The sequence below is a fragment of the Erpetoichthys calabaricus genome, chromosome 3 (genome assembly GCF_900747795.2).
Source record: "Erpetoichthys calabaricus chromosome 3, fErpCal1.3, whole genome shotgun sequence".
Classification (NCBI taxonomy): domain Eukaryota; kingdom Metazoa; phylum Chordata; class Cladistia; order Polypteriformes; family Polypteridae; genus Erpetoichthys; species Erpetoichthys calabaricus.
Window position 1 is genome coordinate 277,524,750 of NC_041396.2, and position 21,104 is coordinate 277,545,853.

Genomic DNA, 21,104 nt, shown 5'->3' on the forward strand with positions numbered 1-21,104 from the left:
TTACCTAATCTAAGCATAACCTCCTGTGAGATGTGCTCTAAACATCATACTATATGATCTTATTATCTATCTGCTACTTATTATTTATGTTTATCTTTATATGTTGGTTTTGGCATTTGGTGTGGATAGCAAAGAAAGAATTTCATTGTACAGGGAAACGTGTTTCCTTACTGTGCACATGACAGTAAACTTTGAAACTATATAACTTAACATCCTAGTAGTTTTTCTGATTGCTTTTGTACACTGTCCAGATGTAGAAGTGATATGTCCACTATGACTCCTTGGTCCTTTTCACAATGTGCACTTCTAAGTTTCAGTCCTCCCATTGTGTATTCAAATCTAACATTTTTACTTTCTACATGTAATACTTCATATATACTGACATAAATACTTACAATAATTACTTATTTTTAATATGTAGTATATATATATATTTTATAAGAGAAAAGTGCATTTAGGCCAGTAAGCTTAATATGCATCACAGGTAAATTAATGGAAGGAATTATTAAGGAAAAGATTGAGTAACACATGGCAAGAACAGGAGTTTTACTGAACAGTCAGCATGGGTTCAGATGAGGCAGTCATGTTTTACTAACATACTGAAATTCCATGAGGAAGCAACAAAAGGATATGATTAAAGTGGAGCATATGGTATTATCTGGACTTTCAGAAAACATTTGATAAGCTGCCACATGAGAGGTTTGGCATCAGACTAAAAGAAGGGGAGTTCAGGGTGATGTTTGTAGGTGGGTGCAGAATTAACTAAAACACAGGAAGCAGAGGGTGTTGGAGCGAGGAACCAACTTCAAAATTGGCTGGCATTAAGGGTGGTGTCCCACAGGGGTCAGTGCTAGGGCCACTGCTATTTTTAATGGATATAAACTATTTGAATAGAAATATAAACAAGCTTGTTAGGATTGTGGATGGTAACAAGATGGAGTAGCAGACAATGCAAGATGCATTGAATCATTACAGAGGGACTTGGGACAGCATGCAGGCTTGGGCAAATTTGTGGTAAATTAAATTTAATGTAAGGAAATGTACATATTACACACAGGAAGTAAAATGTTAGGTCTGTATACACCAGGGGTCCCCAACTCTGGTCCTGGAGGGCCCCAGTGGCTGCAGGTTTTCATTCTAACCCTTTTCTTAATTAGTGACCTGTTTTTGCTGCTACTTAACCTCTTTTGAATTAATTTCCCCTGAATTTCTTCATCGTTCCTCTGAATTGCTTAATTTCTTTTCTTAAATGGCACTTAAACAGAAATGAAATGTGAAGTGAGTGAGCCAACAGAAGACTAAATAAGTCAGGGCCTCAAACTCCAAACAATTTCACTCCTACCAGTTGCTTAATTAGGGTCTGATTCTTGTTGTTAATTAAACCCATTCTTTAATTCCATGGCTTGTTGCTGCTCTCATTGTACAATAGCATACATTTCCTAAATTTTTGAATTTCTCTTTTCTAAGAGCACTATTAAAATGTTTTGGGGACCTGAGCAAATCAACATTCCTGATACCTTCATCTTTCGTTATTTTCGGATATTGCATGATCGACAATATTAGTCATGTTTTGCTGGTCATGTTCTGATTCATTTTGTATCACATTATTGTTTGCTTGCTAATTAATGAAAAAGAGATGATTAAGGGGTCTGAGTCTTCACAAGCAAGTCAAATAAAATGAATTCAAAAAAAGTTAATTAAGATCAAAAACAGGTCACCAATTAAGAAAAGGGTTAGAATGGAAACCTGCAGCCACTTGGGCCCTCCAGGACCGCAGTTGGGAACCCCTGGTATACACAATGGGAGGTCTGAAAATTGAATGTACACCTTATGAGAAGAATTTAGGAGTCATAGTGGACTTGACATTGTCAACTGCCAGACAGTGTCCAGAAGCCTTTAAGAAGGCTAACAGAATGTTAGGTTATATAGCGTCCTGATGTGTAGAGTATATGCTCAAGGAGATTTTAAATGCACTAGTGGGGTCTCACCTGGGGTGCGGCATGCAGTTTTGGTCTCCATGCTATAAAGAGACAGAGCAGCACTAGAAAAAGTCCAGAGGAGAGCAACTAGGCTGATTCCACAATTGCAATGGATGAGTTAGAAAGAAAGATAAAGGAGTTGAACCATTTCAGTTTCAGCAAAAGCAAAATCTTGCTTACAGTAACACCCCCTGCACTTTATCTACATGTAACAAAGGTAAGTATAATAAATAAGTTATTTTGCAGACTCATTTTTTCTGAATCAATTAAATACTTTGAAAGTTACAAAAAGCAACTTAAGATTTGATTTTACATATATTAAGTGAAAAATATACTTATCCCTCCTGTTATGTTCGTTTTTCAGGAACAGCAATGATGTTCCTGGGTCAGTTTGACCCAGGGCATGTTTAACTATCAAAAACCGTCAGAAACCAACAAATCCCAAGAAACATTGTTTATATCTCATTAGTAACTCCATTACTAACCATTTGAATCAATATTTAGTGCAATGGTGTTCTTAATCTCTCACAGATCATGGTTCAATTAAGATAATTCATTCATTTTTTCATATAAAATGCATTTTAAAACATTTTTTAATGTACACTGGAAATACCTACATATAAAATCCAATAGTTTTATATGACATTGATTTTTTAAAATTTTGTTTTACATTTTGAATTTTTTTCTTTTTATGGAGTGATGTTGATAAATTAACACAAGACACCTCTTCTGTTCAGGGTCAAATTGACCCGTCAACTTAAAATCAAGACAAATGAGTCATGAGGATTTGTATTGAAAGTAAACTTTATTTAAGCATTGTTTTTGAACCAGAAATTAACAAAATAACATAACAACAAAATAAGAGATTAGCAATATAAACACTGTGCGTGTGTATGTGTGTCTGTGAGTCTCCACAGCACACAAGTGACATGTCATCAAGTTGTGATAGTAAACACTATGCAATGTTTAGAACCAGAAATACACAAAAATTATTACGGAGAGGGTGTGTGTGTGTGTGTGTAATTGGAGTGAAATATGTCTCACAGTTGCCAAGAAACAAATAGTATTTGATACTTCTGACCCCTTTAACCTCCACTTTGACTGCTGGGTCAAATTGACCTGACTGGGGGGGTTGTAAATATGTGAAATGAACCATTTTCATTTTTTATGTTGATTACACTTATTAAGCCAAGCAGAAGGAGTTTCATACTGAAAAAATACTTTAAACTATTTTTTTTAGATTTTTTAACTTTAAAATGGATCAATTTGATCTGCAACATTACAGGAGGGTTAATCAATTAGTATTTGTATTATGCAAAACCATTAAAACACACTCCACAGATTTAATAAGATAAAAGTACATTATCATTGAGGAAATACACATTAGGTTCAAGATAATGCACCTCTGACAGGCTATAATAGGAAAGTTTTTAAACAGCATGTATGTAAAAAAACTCTAAAAACCAGAATAGTAAAAAGATGGAGGCAGAAAATGAGAATATAAAATTATTGTCCATCAAGCTTATTAAGTTAGCAAATAGTTAAGTTTTACTGACATCTTATCCATATACCTTTAAAAAGTTAAGTTTTCTACTTCAACTAGAGAAAAGCCAAGCAAAACATACACTTTTAGCTTGTTCCAAATTTCTGTAGCTAAATATGTAATGTCCTTCTTCCTAATTTCCATCATTGTCCTCAAGTATATTTTTCATGCTTCCACTGAAACAATAAGACCTCTGTGTAGCTTTTACTGTTCAAGAGCAAGGACGTCTAATTTCTTTAGCCTGTCACAGTAGTTCATGGCAATAACTCCAAATGCAGTTTCTCTAGCACATTATAGAATCTGTGTGTAACATCCCTTGAACTTATATTCATTAGCTTTTACAGTGTTTTTTAACATTTTATATAGATAGATAGATAGATAGATAGATAGATAGATAGATAGATAGATAGATAGATAGATAGATAGATAGATAGATAGATAGATAGATAGATAGATAGATAGATAGATAGGTAATTAGAAGATGTTATTACCATTAGTGTAATTTACTTTGTGCTGTAACACATTTGAATTAAAATGACACCTTTTGAGTGTCTTTATGGATTTAAACCCACTCTGCTGAAATTATCTTCAGTGAATTCTTTGATTCCTTGTCCGACAGAGTTTCCCACTAGTTAAGAAATATATGGAGGTTAGTATGGAGTAAACTGTCAATGGTGGGATCCTAAACTGTAAACTGTTTTCAGAGCGCAAAAGAAGATCAGCTCCAGAGTACTGCGTTGGACAGAGGTTATGGCTTACAACATGGAAATACCTGCTTGAAGGTAAAGTTCCAAAAACTAAATTGAATAGTTTTCAGACCAAATACAATCATTAAACACATTGCCTCATTCACTTATTGTTTGGTACCAATTTTTAAGAATAAGGGGGATGTGCAGGACTGTAGTAACTACAGGGGGATAAAATTGATGAGCCACATCATGAAGTTATGAGAAAGATTAGTGGAAGCTAGGATAAGAAAGGAGGTAATGATTAGTGAGCAGCAGTATGGTTTAATGCCTGGAAAGAGCACCACAGATGCAATGTTTGCTCTGAAGGTGTTGATGGAGAAGTATAGAGAAGTCCAGAAGGAATTGCATTGCGTCTTTGTGGACCTGGAGATAGCATATGACAGGGTGTCTCGAGAGGAGTTGTGGTATTGTATGAGGAAGTCGGGAGTGGCAGAGAAGTATGTAAGAGTTGTACAGGATATGTATGAGGGAAGTGTGACAGTGGTGAAAACTGCAGTAGGAGTGACGGATGCATTCACCATGGAGGTGGGATTACATCAGGGATCGGCTCTGAGCCCTTTCTTATGTGCAATGGTGATGGACAGGTTGACAGACGAGATTAGACAGGAGTCCCTGTGGACTATGATGTTTCCTGATGACATTGTTATCTGTAGTGAGAGTAGGAAGCAGGTCGAGGAGACCCTGGAGAGTTGGAGGTTTGCTCTAGAGAGGAGAGGAATGAAGGTCAGTAAGAACAAAACAGAATACATGTGTGTAAATGAGAGGGAGGTCAGTGGAATGGTGAGGATGCAGGGAGTAGAGTTGGTGAAGGTGGATGAGTTTAAATACTTGGGATCAACAATTCAGAGTAATGGGGATTGTGGAAGAGAGGTGAAAAAGAGACTGCAGGAAGGGTGGAATGGGTGGAGAAGAGTGTCAGGAGTAATTTGTGACAGACGGGTATCAGCAAGAGTGAAAGGGAAGGTCAACAGGACAGTAGTGAGACCAGCTATGTTATATGGGTTAGAGACGGTGGCACTGACCAGAAAGCAGGAGACAGAGCTGGAGGTGGCAGAGTTAAAGATGTTAAGATTTTCACTGGGTGTGACGAGGATGGACAGGATTAGAAATTAGTACATTAGAGGGTCAGCTCAAGTTGGATGGTTGGGAGACAAAGTCAGAGAGGAGAGATTGTGTTGGTTTGGACATGTGAAGAGGAGAGATGCTGGGTATATTGGGAAAAGGATGTTAAAGATAGAGCTGCCAGGAAAGAGGAAAAGAGGAAGATCTAAGAGAAGGTTTATGGATGTGGTGAGAGAGGACATGCAGGTGGTGGGTGTAACAGAGCAAGATGCAGAAGACAGGAAGTTATGGAAGCAGATGATCCACTGTAGCAACCCGTAACAAGAGCAGCCAAAAGAAGAAGAAGATTTAAGAACAGCAAAATTAGTTACCATTTTACTGTGATGTCTTTATTGTTTTCTACAGGCACCACCATTTTGTTGACGGTTGACATGGTTTCAATTCACTGAATTGACCAGGAGTACACATTTCAATATGCCATCAGTCTGATAGTTTAAAAGGTTGGCCACAGAACTACCTGGTCATCCAAGATTGAATAGTTGCTGAATTAGATGAATTAACAATTGTATTTTGTTTGTTTATTTGAGTTATGACCTTTTGCTACAAATAAAACTACAAGTTTGGTTTCTGTTTTGCTTTGGACATTAAGGAATTAGGATTGAGTTCTCATTAGTAAACTTTGCTTAGTTAGCTTAAAGACTATGTCCATTCTTCTAGTCATTATTTCTAACTACTGCCTCCTTTTATTGATGGAATATTCATGAACACCAGGTACAATTATTTGTCTCTGTAGTGGGGTAACTCATCTACTTCTTTTCTTTACTTTTTATTACAATACTCTTGATTCTCTTTCTCCTGCAGGTTGAATCTTTGTCTATTTTATGAGCATGCATAAAATCCACCAGAATGACTTGAACCTGATTATAATGCAGTTGGGATAAAATTTACTACCCCAAACATGATTAAATAGCTAGTAGGTCCTCTTTCACAAAGGAGAGTCTTGCTCTCTACAAAGGAGGTATGAATAGTTCCCATAAGTAGTAGAGTCTTTTTCACAGGTGGAAGTAGAGGTGATTTTGAAAATGAAAAACCAATCAGTGCAGAAACAGCAGCAGCTTTGTGGACATTGTATGTGTCCTCATTCTAATCCTCATTTATGGTCATAACATGGGTAGTGACTAGAAGAATAAAGGGATGGTGGGTTAAAGTGGATGAAATTAGGTTGTTGTGCAGGGTTGACTAGCTCATTCCATATATCAGAATGAGAAGTCCAGCAATATGGGAGGGTCTCCGGATAGCATTTCTACTTCCCTGGATTCAAATGAGACAGTTGGAGGGGTTTGGGCCCTCGAGTGCCTCCAAGAGGAGGTGTAACATGCACAGTCCACTTTTTATTTTTTCATTTACAATCATATGTGTTCTTCTGGCTTTCAAGGTGCTGCCATTTTAAGTGTCTTGTAGATTTGTACTAAGTGGTTGTAAGTTTCATGGTAGACCATGTAAGCCATGATGTTGTGGCAACTTGTTAAAAAATCCAGATGTATGCAGTTGAACAGCATCTGAACTATGAAGCAATATAATGGAAAAACTTTGCTTTTGATCACTCTTGCTATTAAAAGGAATCTAGTTTTGACTCTTGTTTCTGAGTATTAATACAGCAAAATCTCATTTGACTATATTTGACTACCCTTTAGCAACATCTCGTGAATCACTTTTATTTGATTTATTTTATATAGAACAACTACCATGGTCACAACAGCCATACTGTACATTATTAACACTTTTTTCTTCACCAGTGGGGAAATCAACAAATATTTTTCAATTTACTGTAATGAAAAAAAAATGTAATCATTCTAAATGTGCTGTAACTTGAATAATAGGAGTGGGTGCATTCATTGGGTCTATTTACCCAGATTACTGGCAAGGAGGCCAAAAGTATACAAAGATGATGACTTTATTCACATATAAAGCACAAAGGAAAATATTAACAAAGAGAGTATATAAACAAAGTATAGCACTACTGCCACTCTGGGCCGAGCTGAATTGCCAGGGTACCTCAGCCCTGCCTACCTGTCCCACTTTCTCATCTTAAAATACTACAAACCACTTTCTTCCTACAACCCAGGCTATCCAACTCTCTCTCTCTCTCTCTCTCTCTCTCTCTCTCTCTCTCTCTCTCTCTCTCTCTCTCTCTCTCTCTCTCTCTCTATATCTCTCTACTTAGCATGATTTCTATTTCCCCAAACAGTTAACCTTTGCCACAAAATGTTCATCTAGTTTATACTCAAAGGCACATTGGTCATGAACCGGCTTTAAACACTTTGTTGTAATAGTTCCTGCTGAAGCATCAGAATCACTTTTAGAGCCAGGAAAAAAGTTTTCAGTCCTACCACGGAACAAAATGTCCTATAGCAGCCTCCCAAACAACAGCACTCTAATAGAAGTTTCCGTATTTCCTTTCCAATGTGTCAGACACATATGTGAAGGGGAATCTTCAGGGCTCAGTATAAAAGTGTAATACCGCTCAGGTACATGTGGTGGCGCTGTCAGTAATTCCTTATCCTCTTTAATTCTCAGCAACAAGAACCTCAGGTGGGAGAAATGCTGTCAATTCTTTCAACCTGGAAGTTCCATCTCTTCCACCAAGTGCACTATATAAGATCCTGCAAAGCTGGAAGCCAACGATCATTCTTGGACCTGCATCTGTATGAGTGTCATTAATGTGACCAGAAGTATCAACAGGACAAGTCATAATCACCTTTTTTTGTTTTCTTTTTCCTTTTGGCCTGGCCAGTCGATCATTTAATAGTGTTCACCTTAAGGTGCCGTAACTCTTCATCTTTTCTTAGTTTACTCTTAAACAATGGTCAGCCATGTAAGGTGTGTAAGGCGTGAGCTTGAGGACACTTCTGCTACGAATACAGAGTACTATCTATACTTGCATGCATACTTTAAGTAAATCTGGAGGATTCCACCAGGTGGCAGTGCAAGAAGTTATCATGTGAAAAAACAACCGTTTTGTTGTGTTGTGAGTTGTAGGAAGAAAGATGTTAATAATAAAAAAGGTTTGCATTCTGATGCTGTTGCAAAGGTGTAAGAAAAAGATGGCAACAGTGACACAGAAGATGTTATGTGAGACCTTTAAATGTATTGCGTCATTAAGTTTAACCTTGGTAGAGCATTAAGTTTACCTTTGGTAGGGCTAAGTATACGAAGGATAGACAGGGATAAGCTTTTAAGTGTGGAGACAGTCAAGGAGCAGTGGAACAGGTTTAAATATATTTACACATAATGCAGGACAGGTACATACCTAAATTTGGAATTAATAGGAAATTTTAAAAAACTCCTCAGTGAGTTAATAAAGAGTTGCTGCAATGCAAAAAACCAGCTGTATAAGGACTATAACTCCAAAGTTAATCGTTGGGCATATGAGAACATGAGAGGAACCATTAAAAAGAATATTAGGGAAGCTAAAAGACAGTTGGAGAGGAATACAGCAGATAAGGCGAAAGATGCCCCTAAGAGATTCTTTCAGTATTTTAGCAGTAAAAGAATAGTCAAGAAGGAGGTTTAAGTACATCAGGAAGAGTAAAGGGAAAATTAAAGTTACAGACATGAAGTAGAAGACACTCTGAACTTGCATTTTTTCGGAGGTCTTCACAAATGAGAAAGTGGATAACCTCCCAGTGGTAAATGGGACTACTAAGGAGGTTCTGAGTGATTTAGAAATTGTAGAGGGAGAAGTCACTGCACACTGGGGAGATTCTGAAGGACTGGAAGATGGCAAATATTATCCCATTATATAAAAAGGGTGACTGGGCAGATCCAGCGAACTACAAGCCAGTAAGCTTAACGTGCATCACAGGAAAATTAATGGAAGGAATTATTAGGGACAAGCTATCCTCCGTGGCTCTGCCCATATAATAGTGAAACAGGACAAACTTTAAAAATCAATAAAAAAAATTTTAAAAATGTAATTCTAGCCAAGTGGAAGGGAGGTATGCTCCAACGTCAAACGTTGGCATTGTATCTGATCGTGTTCAGCTCTGACAGGAGAGCGTCCCACACATGAGGAGAAAGGCACGTGGCTGTGATATATCTGGCAATCAGCAGCTACCCTCTAAAACACACACAGCTCTGATCTCTCTTACTCTCAAATATGTCAAATGTTACTCTTTAACAATCTGTAGATGATAATGTCTGTTGAACAAACAGGTATTGCTAGCTAAGTGGAGGCAAGGTATGCTCCAACACATGGCAAGGGTAGACCAACTCGAACTGAGGCTGGCGCGTGAGTGAGGAGGGCCCCTCCCCTCGGCCCACAGCCGCTGTCTCAGATTTGCTCAAATAAATCAGTAGTGCAAGGAAACTATGATACTTAACGCGATGAGAGAAATCGCAAAATCAACCGGAATGTTCAAGCAAATTGAAAAAATCCTGATCTAAATCTGTTAAGTAGTTCTCTCATGAAAAGCGGACAGACATACAGACAGATGTTGGATTTTTATAGATAGATAGATAGATAGATAGATAGATAGATAGATAGATAGATAGATAGATAGATAGATAGATAGATAGATAGATAGATAGATAGATAGATAGATAGATAGATAGATAGATAGATAGATAGATAGATAGATAGATAGATAGATAGATAGATAGGTAGATAGATAGATAGATAAGATTGAATAGCACATGGAAAGTTCAGGACTTTTCTGAACTGTTAGCATGGGAATCAGAAGAGAGAGGTTGTATTTTACTAACATGCTGGAATTCTAAGAGGAAGCAACGAAAGGATATGATCAGTTTGGAGTTATTATTTATCTCAACTTTCAGAATGCATTTGATAAAGTGCCACACAAGAGATTGGGCATCAAATTAAAAGAAGGGAAGTTCAGGATGATGTTTGTAGATGGGTGCAGAATTGGCTCAGGCACAGGAAAGGGTGATGGTGCAAGGAACCTTATCAAAATTGGCTGATGTTAGGGGGCAGTGCTAGGGCTGCAATCTGTTAAATCATTACAGAAGAACTTGGACAGAATACATGCTTGGGCAGATTTGTGGCAGATGAAATTTAACATCAGTAAATGTAAAGTATTACACATAGGAAGTAAAAATGTTATGTTTGAATTCACAATGGGAGGTCTGAAAATTGAGAGTATGCCTTATGAGAAGGATTTAGGAGTGGACTCTGGACTCTACGCTATCAACTTACAAACAGTGTTCAGAAGCCATTAAGGAGGCAAACAAAATGTTAGGTTATATAGCACAATGTGTGGAGTACAAGTCCAAGGAGGTTATGGTCAAGCTTTATAACACACTGGTGAGGCCTCATCTGGAGTACTGTGTGCAGTTTTGGTCTCCTAGCTACAAAAAGGACATAGCAGTGATAGAAAAGTTCCAGAGAAGAACAACTAAGCTGATTCTAGGGCTACAGGGGATGAATTATGAAGAAAGATTAAAAGAGCTGAGCTTTTTGAGGTTAAATAAAAAGAGGATTAAGAGGTGACATGATTGAAGTGTTTAAAATTATGAATGGGAATTAATACAGTGGATCAAGACTGTTATTTTAAAATGGGTTCCTCAAGAATACTGGGACACAGTTGGAAACTTGTTGAGGGTAAATTTCGCACAATCATTAGGAAGTTTTTCTTTACACAGACAACCACAGACACTTGGAATAAGCTACCAAGTAGTGTGGTACACAGTAAGACTTTAGAGACTTTCAAAACTAGACTTGATGTTTTTTTTAGAAGAATTAAGTGGATAGGACAGGCAACCTTTGTTGGGCTGAATGGTGTGTTCTCGTCTACATTGTTCTAATGTTCTAATTACGATGGGGAATATGCGATGCTTGCATTGCCTATGTGAGAAATGGATGGGGAAAAGCACCGTAAAGACATTCGCCTGTCAGCATTTAATTTTGATGATTTGCTTCATCGCATTGAACCATTCCTCAAACATCGAAGTATTCAGATTGATCATGTTGGAGCTGTAAGCCTGCCATCATATGTTGATAGTAAACAGCGATGCTGTAGCAAAACTTGAACACACACACCACCCATATATTTGCTGTTACTGCAACTCGTGCACGCGTCAAAAGAATGCTGGGGGCATATGGCAGCCATGATGCATGCATGTATGCATTCTAAGCGTGAAGTATAAACTGGCCCTTAGGGGACTATTTGCTGTAATCTAATCAGCAGAAGGATTAAGACTGGCATTGTAGATCAAAATCCTTTAACTTCCTTAGTGTTATGTTTACTCCAGGAAAAACAAACCAAAAGTCCTTAATTTGTTCAACAATAAAAAACAATGTTATGTGAAACAGAAACGTGTAAATACCAATGTGGTGATGTAAATACAGTAGGAAAAATATGTTCCATGTCTACTGCTGTACTGAAGCAAATTTAGTATACATGCTTCATGTGATATGTTTTGAAACAGTTGCCAATTTACATAGGCACTGTTTTAGCAGATGTCAAAAGATTTTTTGTAATATTTTTTTATGTTGCTTATGCATGACAAGGTAAAATGTTAGTGCCAGACGTGCATAATAAACACCACCACTCGTGTTATTGTAGTCTACCACAGTGACTTCCACATTTCCCTTGTCACAAACATTAACAGTTGCTGCACTGTGAACAGTGCTGAGAAGGGTGACATTTTTCTTGACCTTCTACTTGATTGCAATCATTTTGCCTTTTTGTCACTGCAGCGCACTGCAGCTTGATACACAACCGGAGTCACCAGGCATTTCCACAGCGGTTTGGTCTTACAGAGCCATATGCATCAGTTTTAATTGTGAGTAAAATCTCAAGCAGTTCAGGTGAGGTACAGAAACTATATATATATATATATATATATATATATATATATATAGAAACTGTCTGTGATTATACAGCAACCTTGGTCAAGCTCAGGTGTGCTAGTGACAACACAAGTTATATAGTTACTCTTCATTGACTGTAATAGCCATTCCACTTGGTCCTTCTATCGATGTACAGTATTAAGTTCCAGATATACTCAGAGCTTACCTAGTACAGCATGTAGAACTTTGTTTGGATGCAATGCACTATATCCATGACAGCCTTCCCTTGTAATCCATGAGACTTTCATTAATACTCATTAATACTTATGTAACAATCAGGAGCATATTTTTGATAATTGCCCGATATACATCACACAGTTTGTACAGTGTTGGTGATAAGTGATTGGATTAATCATAGTCATCATTATTAATGAAATGCGGTATTTCATAATGAGTGAAAATTGACACTCCCTCATAACTTTGCAGAAAATGGGTATTTGTAACAACCGGTTTGTGGACAAGTACCATCTTTGGCCTGGTTTACCCACTATGCCTTGCAATATTAGGAGACTGAAAAACACCCATCTGTCATCTGCAGTGATAGGCTATCAGCAACTGCAACAAGTAAATGGTTTACTGTGACTTTTTCAACACTGCTCTACATAGCAGTTTATTTTAACAATTATGTTCTTCACCAGACTATCATCAACAACTTGTAAATAGTCCAGATAATCATCATAATCAACAGATATCTTTAGATATAAATGGGCAATGAGGGGGTGCACATTTGTAGTCAGCAGCAGTATAAAGCTGACACCAAATATGAACATCAACGAAACTTGGAATGTCAGAATCTACCAAACAGGTGTCAGATTCACTGTCCCTGTCAACAATGAATGACCAATTCACATTGTCTTCACTATTGCTCGATTTGAGCAATGGTTCAGTTTCAGTTTGTTCTTAAACTGGCTTTACCGCTTTTTTTTGCCATTGTTTCTGCCCCATTCATGAATATTGATGAGTTACCATAAAGTGGAAAAATACACAGAAACAATCATGATTTTTTTGTGACATGGTGTTATTTCATCCACTGGATAGCACCAGAATAAAGTCCCGAGAGTTTTTCAGGCTTAACACTTTAAAGTAGATCATGTCACCTAAAGTCTGACTCAGGCTTAACTGTATTTAATAATAATAATAATAATAATAATGCATTTTATTTATAGGGGCACTTTACATTAGAAGTAAATCTCAAAGTGCAACATAAAAAGATTAAACAAAGGCAAGGCAAGATAAAAACAGAGATAAAACAACAATAATTATTGGCATTCTTGTTAATAAAATTTCCTAAATAGAAAAGTCTTTAAAACAGCCCACAATCTGCTGTGTTCTTAGGCTCTCTGGTAGAGCATTCCAGAGCCGTGGAGCAGCGGCTGCAAAGGCTCGGTCTCCCATTGTATGAAGTTTGGTCACAGGGGGGCGAAGGCGGTAGGTATTTGTAAAACGGAGGTTTCTTGTAGTGGATTGTAATATAAGGAGTTCTTTAAGATATTGTGGAGCATTTCCATGGATACACTGGTGAGTAAACAAACAGAGTTTGTATTCGATACGGAGATGGATAGGGAGCCAATGAAGTGACCGAAGGATTGGTGAGATTCATATTTCTGCACCCTCATCAGGATTCTTGCAGCACTATTTTGAATTTGTTGGAGCTTTTGAAGGCTCTTGTTGGGTATCCCGATGAGGAGTGCATTACAATAGTCCAGTCTGGATGAGACAAAGGCATGAACCAGCTTTTCAGCATCACAGAGGGAGAGGTAGGGATGGAGTTTGGCTATGTTACGGAGATGAAGGAATGCAATTTTACAAAGGTGATGGATATGTATATCAAATGACAGATGGGAGTCTAACTTGACACCCAGATTTGTAACAGAAGAGTAGAGGGTAATGGTATGGTCAGAAAAGGTAATACAATTTACAGAGGAACGAAGTTGATGGGGGGTGCCAATTAAAAGAGCTTCAGTTTTGGTGCTGTTCAACTTGAGGAAGTTCTTGGACATCCAGGCCTCAATCTCATCCAAGAAAGAGGAAAAAGTTGATGGAGGTGTAAGAGAAGTTGAATCCAGTCTCACATAGAGCTGCGTATCATCGGCATATAGCATTGGAATAAAACTCCATGCTTGCGGATGATGTGACCTGGGGTAGTATATAGATATTAAAGATGGCTGGCCCAAGGACTGATCCTTGTGGGACTCCACAGGTGACAGTGTGGGTATGAGATTTAGCATCCCCCAAGGCCACATACTCAGTCCTGTCTGTAAAATAGGACTTGAACCACTCGAAAGCAATGCCAGAAAGTCCAATTGTATAGTGAAGATGATGAAGGAGAATATTATGATCTACCATATCAAATGCAGCTGTAAGGTCCAGAAGGATAAGGAGTGATGGAGAGCCATAGTCAGCAGCCGTCACCAGGTCATTGGTGACTCTAATCAGGGCTGTCTCTGTGCTGTGAGAAGTTCGGAAACCAGACTGAAATTTTTCAAACATATTGAATTTTTTGAGGTGATCCTGAAGCTGAACCAAAACAATTCTATTTACATAGAAGTCCAAGCCCAAGTCATGGTTGAGGTTAGTGCCAAGGAGAATAAAGGTTAAACTGAGGCCATTTATGCTCACCTGAGACAATGTGCTGCTCACTATTGTCCAGAAGGTGTTCTGTTCTGTTCCTGCCTACCTTCGAAGGTCTTGCCAGATCTATATGAGGGGGATTGGACATATTCACCATTTGCTGAACTATCCGCCATCTAACATTGTAAAAAAACATTGTCCATTTATTCCCAAGACCACAACCCTATGTCCTGTAAAGGAGTATGTCTATTTCCCTTTTAGGACACTCAAACACAACTGAAAGGCCCACTGCCCCTTGGCAATGCTATCCCAATTCTACTGGCATGATGACATATTCTGCCACTGCCAATGTGTATTTTCTTTTTTTTCTGTCCCTGTTGGAAGTTTCCCTTTTCAATGCTATCAGTTTCTCCCTGGCAACCACTTTCTTATTGAGTAACACATTACAACAGTATTGGAGTCGAGTAGAAAATAATTTTTCATATGAGGCATTATGTGATGTACTTTGATAAATACATTAAATAATGTCAGTAATTTTTGTACTTCTTTTTCTCAGGGTCATTTTACCTTGAAGATCTGAAAGTATTCACTATAAATATATACAGTACTACTTCAAATCAATCCATTTAAAAATACTAAATACAAAAAATCCATTTAAAAATAAAAATATAAAAACTAGTCAATAAGTGAAGAATTAGTGAAAGCCTTAAAAGAAAGTCAAAAACACTCTAATTTAAAAATGTTCTTTGTCATAAAAATTTGAAGCCACTTACTACTCTCTAGGACAAATGTTAAGCTATGCTGTATTAAAGTATTGTAGGCAATACTGACTCAGAGCAATTACCCTGCAAAATGCATCATATGTGCATGTAATGATAATGTACAATAGTTTTGCCAGGTTCTGGTTCAATTTTTCCAAATTAAAATAGCAGACTTCAATTAGAACCCCACACCCTGACCTTTCACCCCAAGGCCTAACTAGCTTTATTAAATTAGCAGTTTTGTGTGTCTGCCAGCTTTGGCCGTGGAAGAGGAAGAGTAAACCCACACACCCTCATAACACCCTCCCCTAAGTCCTCCTCTTTCTCTGCTGAGACTGGTGCCTTGCCATAGATAGGTCATTAGACTCAGGTTTCAGGAGCCAAAATTAGCTGGCAGCTCTGTAAATGGCCAACTTTTCCTAGGACAGCTACAGAAACCTGCTCCTTGCAGGCTCACTTTCCTTTTTATTGACATTTCATAATTAGCTTCATTCTAAGAATGAAAGACATCATGTGTGCTTTTTAAAGAAAGTGTACCATTTACAAATTCAACTCCTATATATATATACATACACACACACACATATATTGTATATATATATTTTAGAATGTGTAACATTTACCAATGCTCAGTATTTCTCAAACAGAAATGTATTTGATCACTCATTTCTCCTGTTCTAATTAAAATAGATAGATGATCCAACACTTTACCACTTCAGATGTCTAACGAAAGGCCAGATGCCTCCGCCTATGTTCATCAGTTTCTATAGATCCACTGTGAAATCAGTCCTGACTGTTTAAGTAACATCTTGTTACCTGTTCAGCTCAGGACCGTAAGGCACAAAAGACCATTGTGAATTCAGCAGACTATTACTTGCACACAGTTCTTTCCTATTCTGGACATACATAACACACACCTCCTTAAAAAGAGGAACAGTGGACGGTCACTTTTGTTCCTTTTACATTCTGACAAACAATAGAGGACCACTAGCACTTGCATCACTAGATTCTGCAACACAGGTCATAAGACTACACAAGTAAATGAGTGTTTCTTGTTCATATTGTCTGATGTATGGTGTTGTATTCACCGTCTAAGTTTGTATTCATTGATGTTTGATAATACTGTCCTACTGTACACAACACTATACTTGAAATATCTATCTATAATCCTCACACAAAATACTTAATCATTCAATTGTTTAAAACCACTTCAAAGCACTTTTTGCAGTGGCAAGGTTTCAGAAATTCACAATGAAACCGCCCAACTTGGGAACCGGTACAGTACCATGGCTTAGTAGCTAGCAAAACTGCCACTCAGCTTCAGGCTATACCGAGCTCCAATTTTGGCTCTACTGTCAAGACTTTTTCGTGCCTTGCGTTCCTTGATTGACCCCGACCATCCGCAACCATCCATTTGTAATAGACGGGTAAAAGGTTAAAAAATGCGCATCATATTCAGTTCTTGAGAACATGAAAAATGCGCATCACATTCAATTCTTGACAGCGTTCCTTCTGCCGAGCAAGCGCACGGAGCTCGTCCTTTTGCGTGCTCGCTCACGCGCTAGTCCATTCGAGTCTGAGTTTGCGCGCGCGTACGCACGTAGACCGCCGATGAAGTGCTTTTTGCTGCCGGCAGTAGAGTCAAGTGCTGTCACCGTGCAAGCGACTGTCGTTGGTCTCCTAACCCCATAGACAGCAAATATTGTCTGAATAAAATAAATCCTGGTGGTGACTGGACATCTAAAGAAAAGGGAAGTCGTGAAAACGGGGCATCTGTCCAAGCAGTAACGAAACAGCGGGGCACGCAGACTGGGGTGAGTTGTTCTTTTCCTTTGCCGACCTAGCCGGTATTTTAAGTCTCGCTTGTCTTCTTGAGTCCCGTTACGTGAACATATAATTACCCTATGTTTAAGAAAATTGGAAATACAGAAATGCTCCGACGACCTTAGTTTAGAGAGACGGTCCGTGATTTTGAAGTGTCAAGTGCAGTACGCGTTTAAGGTAAGTTGTGCCAGCCTTGTGCCTTACATGTGCCTCCTCGGGGTTCGCACAGTCATCAGTGCTGGGGTCATTGTCATGGCGCAGTCCTACTTAAGTTACTGTGCTAGAAAGGGTCTTGCACCTGCTGCGCGTCCAGTCTATATTTTTTCGGTCTTTCCTGCTGTCAGCCCTCCTCTCTGCGCAGACCCTCCACCCCTTCCCAGTCTCCGGGGTCGGGACAAGCAAGAAGCTGTTGCCGAGAGCTGACAGTGCAACCGCAGGGCAGAGAGCGAGGCGGCAGGCCTTGACCTGACCGAGATGTAACATACAAACGTTTGTTTACGGTGTGCTGAATAAGACTGACACAAATTTTATTAATTTGTATGCAGGGGTTATCACAGCAGTTACAAGTCCTCAAAAGTTCTTCGAATCTACTCTGCCATTTATTTGCTTTTAATGACATTTATGGGAAAACAGTACATTTTGAGGTCATTTCTATATTGTCCTCTTGAATCAGATAATTTAAATCAGAAAACTGTCAAAGTTATCACACAAAAAATACTCGGTTTCAGACGCTTATAACGGGATTATAATAACATGCCTCACGGTAGCGCGGTAAAGTACTAGTTATAGTGTTCAAGTCAGTGTGGCTACTTTTCAATTATTTTGGGTTAACCTGTTTGGTCATTCCATTTTCTTGGCCATTCTGAGAACGGGTATGCCACACTGCTGTACAAGACAACATTTTCGTCTAGTATGAGATGGCGAAAAAAAAAATCCATCTGTGACAAAAATAGTTTCACCAAGCAGCAGCAGCCGCCATCGGCTTGAACGAAAACAGGCGTTAAGAACATGTGACACTGATAGAGCAGAGCGAAGAAACGATTTCTCCGTTGTCGAATAAAACCACTTTTGGCTGTAATACAAAAAGCTGTAGACTTATGGTTTCTAGTCATACTGGTGCTGAATGTTGCTTTATGACATGTGTTCCTAAATGTTGTACCACCAGGCCTGAACCCACCCATAAAACCCAATTCTACAAAGCTGAGCATTATCTAGAATCATGGTTGCCTACAGCATGATTTTGGACAATAGCAGACCCATTAGTATTAAACATAAATGCTCATCTGTAGCATACTATTGATGAATATGTGATCACATATCACATTATGGCCCTAGGACAGGATACTCTACCTTTTTTTTTTCTTCTTGGTGTGCCACTTCCTGGGATTGGAATTTTTTTTGAAGTACACCATTTTTTAATTTGAAATAAAATACTCAATTTTTATTAGACTTAACTAAAGGTCATATTTCTTTACCCCCCACCCCATTGCATTTTGTAATTTTAATAAGGGGTTATTGATAGTTTTTTGTGTGCGTTTTTATATGTATTTGCCAAGTGTTTTTATTATGAATTTTAATGTAAAAACAGTAGTGTGTTTTGATATGGAATAAAAAAGGCCTTTCAATATTTTACATTTACAAAGAAAAGTACGGTTACATGTAAATACAAGTTGCATACAACTTATGGTTAAAAAAAAAATAATAATAATAACACACACATGGTTCTAAGTCAATGTACAGGCTGAACCTGCTTCATGGGTGCCCCATTAAGCTTCTAGGTTCAGCCTGTTTGTGTATTTACTTTTTAAGGAAGGATGAAGGTTACCTAACATTGGCAACTCTAAACACTTTATTCTGTTGATCAATATTACATTAACAACACTAAAATGAAATGTTGTATAGCATTCTTCACTAAGTGCAAAGTAAGAGTGCTGTAAAAAGTTCACAGGCAAATGCAATTGCAGTGTTGTCAGATTATTCTATCTTCTGTGACTTCTAATTTTTCCTTATTAAAGGAATGAACAGTGACTTGTACTAATGATGGCCAAGCAGCAGGACTAATTCCAGATCAGATACACTGATGACTGTATTGTAACTTGCCAGACTATAATGATAAGTGTTCTTTCTCTGAATTGGTTGGAATTGTGTATTAAAAATGATGATTTAAGAATTTTTTTTTTCATGGCACATTAGCCTTAACTCACCTTACCTGTTACAAAATATTGTCATTAATATTTGAAGGTCCCCAAGTTACTACAAGTAGAGGTGTATTTTTCTTTATCCATTGCTAGTTGCATGCACAGGTTGTATTATGCTTGGATACCTGTTTGAGTGCCAGTAGTTGATGACTGAATTGATTATGTATTGCATCGAAATATAGAATAGAGAAAATAGGTGTAAAATTTGCAGAGAGGTTCCTTGTGCTCACTGACCACAACAAAGCAGGTGTTGACAACTATGATCTAGCAAATATTAAGTTTAAAAGATGAGTTGATTAGTTCAACATTATCTCTGTTTTCTTGCAATGCTCTGAGGCTAGGGATCTGCACTGGCAATCTGAAGGTTGGCGGTTCGATTCCTGTAAATACCAGAAGTGATTCCATTCTGTTGGGCCCTTGAGCAAGGCCCATAACCTGCAATTGCTAAGTCCTGGGTATGAATTTAACTTGCATCCAACTCTGCAAGCTGGTCCTACTACTTGCAGGGAAAACTCTGGGGTTGGTGGCAGAATTGGCACTCCAGCCACTGTAAAAATCTTCACACTGTTCCATTCAATTTGAACTACTGTGGTGCTGTGTCACCCGTTGCACGGCTACGCTTGGGTCCTAATTTAGGATCCTGAGGTGGTTAGTCATGTGGTTGGTACGGCAAAGTGATGTACAGTATTAGTGCAACCCCTCTCTCTCTCTCAATGCTCAGTACCCTCTAAAAGGTTATTTTCCTTTGCTGCTCTAGTTAAAAACTTCCTCACACTGGTGCAGAGTCCAGCCTTAACTAGCTTCTATCTATTGCATCATGTCATAGCTGAACTCATTTTAAAAGTAACAATGGGTGTTCAGCCTCCTAATATTTTTCATAAATTTAAACTTTCTGTCATGTCTTCTTTGGCTTGTGTAAACCAAAAGATTCAAAACGCTTAATTTTTCTTATAGCTCATACACTGTATTTTCTAGAATCAGCTTAGTTACTCTTCTCTGTTAAATTTTATATTGGTTTTTGTAACATGGAGTCCGAAACTAAACACAGTATTTCAGAGGATGCCTAACAAGTGAATCTTATTACTCTTGAATAACATTCCCATGCTTTATACTCAACCCATTCTGTTATCTACCCTGGAATACAATTAGGGTTCTTTATTATTTCAGTACACTCTCTGGATGTCGAGAGTGGCGAGTCTGGTTAAAGTCCTTTTTTTAAGGTTCATTTGCATATAATGCGAAAAGCACTTACTATGTTTGTCTCCCTGCCTGCCTGTCTTCCTTTCCATCTGTTCATCTGTTTGTCTGCATGAAACAACCTAACTCCCAGTGAACTGATTTTGTTGAAAGTCGTCAGAAAAGATACATTTTCATTTAGATATCTCCAATATTGAACTCTGTATACATCTTTTGAAATTCTAAATCATTGGCGAATTTGTGAACTAGTCTGCCTCAAAACAGAGAAACATTCAGTGTGATTAAAAAAAGAATAGTTTACTCTTTCAAATTTACCATGAGAGAGGTCAGCTCAGTTTTTAGGTTTTAT

At 38.0% G+C, this 21,104-nt stretch overlaps 1 protein-coding gene across 1 annotated transcript in view; it reads left to right on the plus strand.

The window, feature by feature from the left end:
• Positions 1-17,126: 17,126 nt before the first annotated feature.
• The window catches only part of LOC114649003 (eukaryotic translation initiation factor 5A-1), a 44,620-nt gene continuing 40,642 nt past the window's right edge, over positions 17,127-21,104 (plus strand). Inside the window, exon 1 of the mRNA XM_028798396.2 lies at positions 17,127-17,350. The gene's annotated coding sequence lies outside the window, so the exon portion shown is untranslated. The remainder of the gene's footprint in view (positions 17,351-21,104) is intronic.